This window comes from Athene cunicularia (genome assembly GCF_003259725.1).
Source record: "Athene cunicularia isolate RWA chromosome 2 unlocalized genomic scaffold, athCun1 chr2_part1, whole genome shotgun sequence".
In the NCBI taxonomy this organism is placed as follows: domain Eukaryota; kingdom Metazoa; phylum Chordata; class Aves; order Strigiformes; family Strigidae; genus Athene; species Athene cunicularia.
Window position 1 is genome coordinate 18,896,706 of NW_020799095.1, and position 11,511 is coordinate 18,908,216.

At 40.2% G+C, this 11,511-nt stretch overlaps 1 long non-coding RNA gene across 1 annotated transcript; it reads right to left on the reverse strand.

The window, feature by feature from the left end:
* Positions 1-746: 746 nt before the first annotated feature.
* On the reverse strand, positions 747-3,150 carry LOC113476434. Its single transcript, XR_003397727.1, has 4 exons — positions 2,477-3,150; positions 1,644-1,759; positions 993-1,089; positions 747-856 (listed from the first exon to the last, which is right to left on the reverse strand). It is a non-coding gene; the product is annotated as an uncharacterized LOC113476434 (long non-coding RNA).
* Positions 3,151-11,511: the final 8,361 nt, after the last annotated feature.

Below are 11,511 nucleotides of genomic sequence, written 5' to 3' on the forward strand. Positions count from 1 at the left end.
AGCCTTCATGCTGCCATCCCCTTCTGCTTCCAAGTACAGGGAGAGGCGCTTCAGTGTCTGGGCTGCAAACACTCCCTGGGCTCTCACAGCCTGTCTTCTCCAGGGAATGATGGCAGCCTGGCCAGAGTGTCCTGTGAGGAGCTCCTGGCCACCTTTTTGCTAGGCTAGTAAAGGATTATCTCAGTGACATCGGTGGCCATGCAGAATTCGAGATATGCTGCTCCTGGCCTTTTATCTGGCTTCACTGTGCTCTTCAGAATAAATACATGGATATGTGCTGTGATCATGAGACGTCAATTCACTGCTGAAGCTTTTTCATCCTGTACTGTGGCAACAACTGCACAAAGAGAACTGGGAGACCAATTTATTTTTTCTTCTTAGCCTGGTAACTGTGTTAATACTTCGAAATAAACCAGAATGGTACCATGACATATGCACTGAATTGGTTAAGTAATAATGGTAGGAAAACTTGCACTCTTAACCCTTTTTAAACTATGAGAGTCAATCTTTTATTTCCTTAATAGCTTTGTCTTCCCACTTCTGAGTAGACTGAAGATGAGTTTGGATTGTTCCCCCTGCTTTCAGGAGATGGTTATTCTGATATTTGGCTGTTTTTTATCTTGTTATTTAAACTGTGCGTAACTCTCCGAACAACATCACAAACATAGCTAACACCAATAGTAAAAAATAAATGTCTGACAGTGAAACCATATGTCTGGTTCCTTACAACCATCACTGCTTACCTGTCAGAAAGGACTGAGGATTGAACAAGCCAGAAAGCCACACCACCACTGGCAGCACGAGGTCCTGTGTCCAGATGTCACATTTTCCTTAGTGCACGAGAAGATCGGTAACCCTAAAAAGAGAAGCAGCAATAGCTTCTGCCTTAATCTATATGGATTTTAGACAAGATAAATTGCAGGCTTCAAGTGTAAGAGTCCTTTTGTACAGAAAAAGTACATGGCTGAAGTAACGAGAAAGTATATGCTTACGTAGGCATAAGATCATGGTTTTGGTGGAATTTGTTCCTTCCTTCATGTAGGTATGTCCAAAATCAACTGTAGAAGGTGATCAGCATGAGACGAGTTGCTGGCAACAGAGAATGTGAGTATGCTCAGTCCTGTAAAACATCTTGGAGAAACCTGAACGTAACCATAAGTCATATTAACACACCTTCAGAAACTGCCAGAAATTGGTAACAAGAATTGATGGCTTATTAAATGCAATTTGTCTGATACCATTTAAACTTCCAATAAGCCAGAGCAAAGTACAAATCAGGAGCACAAGAGAGTTTGACAGAGACTCTGAGCATACTGCAGCATACATTGCCATGAGATATCAGAGGAATTTCAAAAAAACCCTGCCTATTTTATCCATATATAACCACTTGCAATTGGATATTGGTGGTGGCAGGCTAGGGGAAAAGGAAGAACAAGATGCTGAACACCCCTAGTACTTGTGACAAAGGGAGATGACAGACCCTTTGCCTTAGCAAAGTGCTTAGCATTTCTGCAAAACACTTCAAACTGACTTGCATTAAGACAAATTTTGGACAAAAAAAATAAATGGAACAAAGATGCTGGATTCAGAGCACTGGAATAGCTCTGCATAGTAGCTAAACCCTGTTACTGTAGAGTACTTACCAGCAGGCAAGGCTGTGTGTAGATGGATATGCCAGTTTAGCCCATGTGTCTGGCACAGCCTCAGAGAAAAGTATGGATTGCAGAAATTGCATGTGAGGAGAAAACATCAACTCCCCCTATGAGAAAAATAAAAAGCATACTGGCATCATAAAGAATAGCTATTCTTTCATTCCCCAAAAAAGCAACAAAAAGCCCCAAAATACACAGAAGATCAACAGTACTGTTAATAAAATGTCACTTGCCTTCAGACCAAGCTTCAGCTCTGTAAGAGACCTATGGATCTTTGAGAGGAGGAGGTTCATCCTCTCACACTCTTGAAGGCAGACAAGGGCATAGGGGCTTCAGGCTGTAGTCTTCTGCATTATTTTTGCCATGTTAAATTCCTTGGGAATCATGTCCAGAGTATCATGCAGGACATTCTTAACCTGTCCATGCCAATACAAATCACTGCAAGTCTGATTTCTTCTCCAGGAGAGCACAAACATCCCATTTTCTTAGGCAGATAAAAACCAGAGATGGTCCCCCCACCTTAGCTGTCTCCTTGGCAATAGTATTGAGAGAAATAACTGCAAACCAGTTAACACTTAGTAGCTTCTATTTAGCTTTACATTTTCAAGTAACACTGACCTCCAAAGCCCACCAACACATCATCCCTGGGCTTGCAATGACTGCTGTTACAAGGATGTACTCTGAGATTGCCTTGGTTTTCAGTCAAGCGTGATTAGCAGTTTGTATTTCTGTAGTACTTAATAGCTTCCATCACCCCTTCCACCACCCACAGTCCTTACAGTCTCAAGCATTAGGCAAAATACAGTGCAGGCACAGGTACATACATGTCTCACCTTCCAGAAGAGCTTCTCCCCCTCCCTGCAGGCCTGCTCTGGAACTGAGACAGAACATAAATGAAGAACAATTCTTTACAGTACTAATTAGCAGGAACTGAAATCACAATATTAATGCAGCTCAGTCTCCATTTCAGCCCTAGCTTTGGCAGAATTAATGATGAATGCCATACATAGTTATCCACGCTCCCTAAAGTGGATGGCAACTGAACACGAAAAGCACAAACTCCCCCTGGGAAATGAGGCATTGTTTGGCTACTTGCATGAAGAGCTGTCATATTATCTCCTGCAAAACCTCCATGGTGCTAAGAGGAAAGAAAAATGAGTGCCCAGAGGAAAAGGAGGGAGTAAAGAAAAGGATGAAGAGTTGCAGAAGAAGAGTGGCAGTCATGGGGGAGTTTAACTCTGGTAAGGATGAGGAGCTGAAGGCTTGGTCTCATGATATGCCATTTTTGGGGGCATCTGGACATAGTTTCTCAGGTCTATACTCAGAAAGGAAGGTGCAGAAGACAGCAGGGTCTGACAACAGAACTAGCGGAGCTTGCTGATTACATTTTCCTTTACTGTTCATCTTTTATTCACTTAATCTGTTAAGCACAGCACCAGTGATGTTCCATGCCTAAACCCCAGTCTTTTACAATTTTCTGGAACCAATTTGGTTGTACAAAGATACCTGGGTGTCTGAGGTATCTTGTCTATGAACAGAACTACAGTGCCCCACCCCAGTTAACTCCGTATTAAGTGACAAAGCTTATCTTTGTATTAGGGTTGGTCCCTTCAACGCAGCATCTGATAGCTTATAGGAATGAATGTTATTGTTCTGCTAAACTCCAGATTTGGTAGAAGAGAGGTGCTGAGGCCAAGAGCTGGTCAGACAGCCTCATTGCCCAGATTTCACCTCTTCATACTCCCAGAAAACTAGAAAAACCCTGAAAACCTCCTCCTCAGCCACTGCCTGCAAGGGAAGTCTCTTGGAGCAGCCACATGGCTCCTGCTCAGGTCAAGGGCCCAGGGAGTGGAGTGGTGGGATAGCACTGTGCTTGGGCTGCTCTTCCTGCCCTGGGGACCCTATACATCACTGCTAGGCCGTGCTGTGAATGTGGCAGAAAGAAGCCAGGGCTGCAGGCTGGGAGGGAATTCCTATGCTCAGCACAAGCAGGAAGGAGCAGGGAAGCTGCCCAAAGGGGATTTATCATGCAGGAGATGGGAACAAAAATGCGTTCACAGAGGTGAAGACTAGACTCGTCAACTCAACCAACTGTAACTTTTTTTGGTAAATTACTGTTGCTGTACTTTTTTATAAAAACACACAAGAAAAGCAAGGTAGTATCATACCTTGTTTCCCACCCCACATTAAATTCAAAGTGAAAAAGAAATGGTCTGAATGGTCTGCATGACACGTTAGATATTCCTCTGGTCTAAATTCCTTAGTCCATACAGTACAGGTCTTTCAGATGGAAGCATTTCAGCTATGTATTTATGGTATCCAGCATAATCCAGATTTGGTGGGGCCAAGAAACCTGGTGCCACAGCCAGTTCCCCTTCAAGCTTCAGTAAAAGAATCAATGTTGTCACCAGTTCTTGAAACATCCTTCTGCATCGACAGTTTCAGAAATTTGTCTGGAGTCTATAAACACAACACCTATATGTTCTGATACAGCGGAACAGGTTTATCAAGCTAATTTTAGCACAGTTACTATTTGCACACTTTTCTGACATTCCCATTTTCCGCAGTATTGAAATACTGTTGCTGCTTCCTTCACAAGGGTGCTCTGAGTTTATTTTAAGAACTGTCACTACCAAGGTGAGTGTATTTTAAGTACTGAACTTCTGCATCCCCTCAGCAGACAAGCAAGGATTATTATGCCATTTTGGAGATGAGAGTCTGGAACACACAGGACGGAGTCACAGAGCACACCTGTGGGAGAGGCAGTACTGGAGCCTCAACTCACCTGAACTCTCATCACAGTACACGAGCTACAACATTAATTCTATTCAGTGTGTCGTTAACCAGGGGCTTTGCACAAACACACTGCACTCGTAATAACCTTCAAGAGGTCACAGGGAGAGCCAGGTAGATGAGACAGGTAAGTGGAGTGTGGAAATGGGATAGACATGTTGGTGTATGAGCAATCTTAGCTTCTCAGAAACAGATCCCATTCTACTTTCCAAAGACATGGTTGCCAGTTAGGACATTTCTTCACTTGTTGACGTCCTTTACTTTCTCTTCTGTCTGGCTGTTAATGCCCAGGAGCTGGAACAGGAAGAAAATCAAGCTACTCCACTATATCTCTCCAAATGTAGGAGTCTTGCCATGGGGTCTTGTATTGCTGCTTTGGTCTCTGTGAGATAGACAGTGGCGATAATTTTCACAGCAGAAAAAAATAAGGTCTCCATCAGCTCAATATTGAACAAAATACTATTAACTGCACCTTTCCTATAAAATAGGTGGGCCCTACCCCCATCAGTATATTAAACATGAGCCTTGGGACTTTGAAGCAGGTCAAGAATTAAGTAGGTAGTCAAGAGTTTGGTGAGATCTACTCTTGGTGGGTTGCTCTCCTACTGATGACAGGACAGTATAAAAGCTGCAGCAATCACATTTATTTTCCAGGCTCCCCCAGCTCCTGTACTGTAAGGACTTCACTGGATTCAAAGTTTCTCTGAACTTACTGTCATAGAGCTGTCTGGGACTTAAACCAGACTTGCAAGCTGTTTTTGCTGAAAAATATTTCTGGCTCTAAGTGGTACTTTTCACAGGAGCTATTTCTTCCTAATGCAGGGTCCAGTCTACAAAATCACAATAAAATTTATTGGCTTTTGGCATTTAGAACAGCCAACAACAAGCTGCTGCTCACAATAACACCAGTAAGCACTTATTTCTCAAGTCATTTTGGTTCTGCAACCAGCCATTTTCCTGTGCCTGAGCCTGCACCACTAACCTCACCCACAATAAGCTGTGTCTTAAGATGCCACTTTGAAGTAGTGTCGAGGTTTTGAAGAAAGCTGTTATTCACCTCGAGTGGAAGATCAATTCTGTCAGACAATCTGTACTTACCAGTCTCTCTGCTGGCACTTAAATTGGGTTTTACTGTATTCCTCAGAGCCATGCGGGTTACAGGGCTTCACAGCGGGAACTCACTGCCCTTCTGTCCTTACAACAGAACCCAGATGAGGTATAGCAAAGCTGCATATAGTGGTTTATTCTAATGCACCTAGGGGAATGGGTTTATAGCTAAAAGAACTCATCAGCAATGTGAATAGGTAAAAGAGAAGGTAATCTCCCAAGCAAACACAAAGCACCAGTGCTGATGAAAGGGGTTGTCATCCTGTTTGCATTCATTTGGCTGCCAGTCAATGAATTATTTTCTGGTTTTGCTGGTAATTCAGTGCTCTAACGTTTTCCAATTATGGCAAAAAGCTTGGAAAGATATCTCACTGTTTAAAATACCAGTGGATTCACGCTCGGGGTTGGGTCCCTAAACTTTCCAAAGGCCATACAAATAGCAGTGATTCTGCTCAGGTTTCACCACCTATACTTATTTTACAATTATTTGAATGAAAGTTCAGGCTTGTGAAGGTTAATGGACTGCCTAAACTGGAAGCAGTAATTCTTTACTTATCCATAGGCTAGAGGCAGAGCCAGAGCCGGCAGGATGAGCTTCCCACCATGCCCCCCTGACCTCAACTGTCATTTGGAGAAATCAGCCTACGCTGAGGTCAGGAGTACAGTGGTGTTTAGCCTTTCCATCTCCATGGCAACTTACTCTTGGGCATCTTCTTCTGAGCAGTTACTTCCAATTGCCTTCATCTGAGTGTGGCCTTTTGACATATGAAAACCCACTCGTTAGGGACTGAGGAGACACCAGCAAGCTCCTCTCACTCACAACCGAAAGGCAGGCTTCAGCCGCATCGCCAAGGGTGAAAAGTGCGCTTTCCCCAAGTTACCCAGGCTCCACAAATGGCCTGCTCACATGTAACACGCTAATTTTTTCTTTTTTTTTTCCTCCCAAAAAAGCTTTTTACCTTTGGACAATGAAAAATAACAAGTCTGGAAAGGGCACTTGAAAAATCTCTCAGCTGTTTTTAGCAAATTGTGTACAATGAGTTCTCTAAAGTCACTAGTTCAGCAGCTTAGGAGAAGCAGCCAGTTGGGTTTTTTTTTTTTAGGTATATGTATGTATATACGCACACACACATACACCTATATATGCATACACATTTTATATAAATGTATGTATGTGAAAATAGATTAAAGTAGTTTCCATGCAAGACTTCTTAGAACTAAAGTTAAAGCAATATTTTCTTTTTGTATCCTTGAAAATTCTAACTTTTGTTTCTGATTAGAAGCAACTTTGGCAACCTTGCATCTCGGACTCATGGATGTTCCTCACACACTGCCATACAGGACCAAAACTCAATAGTGAAATTTGGATAATTCAGTATTTATCAGCTGGTGATCACCTGACAAAGCTACAGAAACAGATGTGTGAGTGGGTGGTAGAAACTGAGAAATGATCTTACAAACTGTTTTCCTTATTTTGGAAACAGGAAAATGCAAGGACATGTATAACAATTACATTCTATTTTTTTTTTTCTCCGAGAAGAAAACATACAAAAAGTAAATGTGAGTTTTGAGGATAATGCCATTCTGGACTGCTGGAACTGATGAGTCTATCAGTTACATCGGTTGAAGTTCAGTTCCATAAAAGATACTTTCCTATGCCCACCCAGCCCTTTCTGTATGGCAGCACCTTAAAAGAGAGTAGTTTCATTAGGAAAATGGAAACCTAAATGTACTATCCCCTAATGTCATTAAGCTGGCTATACAAGCAATGTTACAAAACACTGAATTCAAGTTGCCAAGTAAGGGTGCTTGCAAAAGTATTTAAACAAGCAATATGCCAAGTCACAAACCCTTGCAGACAAAATCTGCTCACGATGACTCATTGTACTCATAACAAGTTGGAGAATTTATTCCCCCACAGCCAGACAAGACCTTACTACAGATGGGGCTGCACAGATGAGAAAGCTTGTGGTCTCCACAAGGCTCCAGTTCTGAAAGATGGCTTTCTTTTAGGTTGAACATACTAGATACATGTTTAAGGGCTTTAGGCATATATGAAAGTTCTTACCACTGGTGGGCTGATGAATTCTTGCAGATATATACAGCAGATTGTGTGGTCCCAGGCATTGGTGCTGTGGCCACTGTACATGATCTCTCCAAAGAGGTAATGCAAATCTTCCCAGGGAACCTACCCAGAGGGAATAGAACGCATCACTGAATAAAACAAGTCAGCTTTCTAAAGGTCTAAACAAAGCTGCTCAGAATAAATGCTGTTAAGAGAAACAAAAGAAATCAAAATACTTCCTTTCAGAAAGCTTCATGGTTATATATTTGCATTGGTGGTTTTGTTTGTTTAGCAAATAACTACACTGTAACACAGATTTCTTTTATTTCAATCCTGTGAGAGGTATCTATAAATATCTGAGTAAAAATATCAAGTTTGTGACTAAAATTCAGTAACGGTGTAAAGCGTATCATCTGAGCCTTATGTCATGTTTTCTACCTTATCCCTTACAAAAAGCTTTTAAGAGAAAAGTACATTTTCAAAACACCGCATGATATGAGAACATAACTCATTAACAAGTGCATGTATTTTCCCATACAGATCTTTAAAAACATAATCCTCATGAGTGACAGGAAGGTAACCTACTGTGCCTTTCTTACAGGAGAAATAAAAAACTTGTATCTGATTGCAGTCTTTTATATCTCCTCACTAGGAAACACTCAGTAACTGAAATTCTACATTATTTGAATTTGGGATGTATTCAAGAACTTCAGTAAAAATTGAATTAATATTAATCCCATTACTACCACATCACATAAGCATTATGTTTATTGTAGAACTCTAGTCATAATGCCACTGTTATAGCATGTGATTAACAGTGGTAATACATTTTATTCAAGGAACTACTGTCTTTCTCTTTTATTTGGCTTCACAGAGTTTGAAGCTTCTCTTTGCCACCCTTTGGTTTGCAAAATATGCCAGTTTGTGATGAAGTCTTTCCAGACAGGAACGTTTACCACCTTGGGGGCAGTATTTGCCTCCCAACAGTTCAAGTAAAAACTTAATTATAGGCTATAAGTACTGCATGATGTGACAGAACAGAACAAGTAAAATAGCTGCAGCTATTCCAGCCTGCTTGCTACAGGTTTATTTCAATTTGAATATGTGAAACTCTAATCCATCTTTCTTTTAAACTGGTTTGAAGAGAATGAGAAAAGAAGAGAAAAAAGGCCACTAGAACATAATATGCAATGCTGCATGCTGGTGATGAGAGGCCTGAACAGAGAATCCCTGTGAAAAATGCCAACAACTTGGATTTAGAATGAAACATTCTTTCAGTTAAAATAAACCTGCTTTTCTGTTTGTTGGTAATGGAAACACATTTAATGTTTTTCTAATTTCATATATATTTATCTCAAGAAATGGCCTTTTTGTTTGTCTTTTAGAAGAGTATATCAATATTCTAACTCAGTACAAGCTTGTTCAGCTGCACACTCCTGGAGCATTGATTACACTGGGGTAATCAAAGCTTGTGATATAAAAGGGACATTTTTGCTAATGTGAGAAAACTGAGAGTCTTGCAGTAGAAATATTTTGGGCTGTCAGGTTTGCATAATTGCCATTGTACTCTACAGAAAACTGTTCTGTTGTATTGAGAAAAACACCAAGCTGTTGCTCAGTGGATGGATATTGTGAGGATAGTGTCCACATCCTCCTCACAACACTGAATGACAGTCCCTTGAACATGCATATGGGGATCAGAACATGGAAGGGAAGAGTTAGACAATGAAGCAGGATCAGGCATCCTGCACTTCACCTGAGGAGACCTTAACTATCAGAGGTTAGTGTGATGGAGTTTGTCTTAGCAACAGGAAAATGGGTTGTCAAAATGAGATGCAAGAAGATGAAATATTCACATAAACTGGTACAAGAGATGATGGAGTTAGGGCAATTTCCATTAGCTGATGGGCTAGGTCAAGTTTCCCAGTTTATGTTTTCTGGTCAATCCCTAACTGTCAGTTGCAAGATTTTATATCTCTATCTCTACCTATCTATCTATCTATCTATCTATCTATCTATCTATCTATCTATCTATCTATCTATCCAAACATACAAAGTCATATATATATACACACACAAAGTCACATTTTATAAAACTGTTGTCTCTTTTCTCTCCCCAATACCTATGTTAAAAAAAATGCTTATAAAGCCACTGGGTAATGAATCACTAACCAATACAATGAGAAGGGCCAATAAGCAATATTACCAAGAGGAGAGAAGAAATAATTCTCACTCTTACAGACCCTTCTAGTCCTCCTTGCCATCAGAATCCTCCCTCTCATTAATTACCAAAATGAATTATCCAGTTTATGAATTGTGGTTTGAAAAAACGAGAGCTTAAAGCAGCAAGATTTATTAGTAAAGAAAACTAAGGGTTGGAATAAGCTGATTTTATAGACTTGTTTTCTAAATGGGAAGCATTATTAAATCATCACTATAAAATTAAGCAATTATTTCACTATGACACCAAGCACCACAGAAAGGAAAGACAGTTTCATGTCCTATTAGCTAAATAAGGGTCAGTAGGGGTAAAAAGAAAAAAAGAAAATTAATTTCTATGGGTAAATACAAGCTGGGAGATATGGAGAAAACCATATCATCAAGAGGTGACATTTCCCTGTCTTTTTTTTTTTTTTTCTTTATAAATATCTCTTAAATTTCTTTAAATTATTAAAATGGGAGGACCTATTCAGTACCATTCTATATAACTCAATAATAAATAATTATTGCTTTTATTTAGGCATTTCATATACAGACTTACAAAAATGACCTCAGCTGAGTATTTAAACTATACAAGTGTGAAATATGCTGTAGCTCAGAAATAAAATCACTCATCTACCCTTAACTTTGACTCAAGGGGAACATTACTGAGAAAGTCACAACAAGGTGGCATCCTTAATACATAATAATGACACATGCAGGAAATGCACCATTATTTATATATGTGACGTGCTGTAAATTGCTTCCATCATCAGAACTAATTGTAGTGATTATTAATGTAGTGTTATGAACTGTCAGAATTACTGTATGTAATTACATTTGTGCAAATGCTTCATTACCTGCCTAATGAATTTGGCATATATGCACATGTAAACCACTGTTTTTGTTAACATAATGAAGGGCATTTTTTCCCCCCTTAGCTACTGATGTGGAACTGGTTTGACCTATATTACAAAGTTCAAACATCCACTGCCAGAAAAAACCCCACAGCCCACCTCTCCCCTTGCCTTTGATCTGGTTTACTTTCATACTCAGCAACAGCATCATATAATGCCAGCTACTTAAATAACACCTTCAGAGAAAGAATTGTGTCCCCCTTATTCAGTATAAACATCTGATTGAGTTGAAATGACCTTGGTGTGTGATTACCTGATCACTACTTCTTACCTTCGAACGGTCTCTAAGTAGTTGCAGAGGACAGTGATGCAGACGGTGAGATCTCTAGCACTGAACAGGTACCTTCCATTCCAGCCCCGAGAGCAACACAGGTGTGAAAATACCACAGAGAAAAAAGGATGTTTTAAAATTCCCATTCTCTGGTACATAGTTCAAGGGTACCCTGGAAAGAAAAAAAGGAATACATTTATCCAGTTAACAACCAGCAGTGTTATCGATAGCTGTGCCTGCCTCAGCTGCCGAAAGGGAGCACTCATAAGCCTGGAGTTTGGAGCAGAGTGAGAAACAGGTTTCTTACTGATCAGTGACTATTAGGCAGTATTTTTTGCAGTAATTCTCAGATGCAAAAAGTGTTGATGGTTACCTTTTTACTTCCAAATGTCCTTTAGGGAAGGAGAACTGTTGTGCTATCAAAACCAATAAAAATAGAGACTTTTAGAGAGTCTAAAAATAGAGACTAATAGAAAGTCATGTTTGAAGTTTACTTTTTCCCCCCCC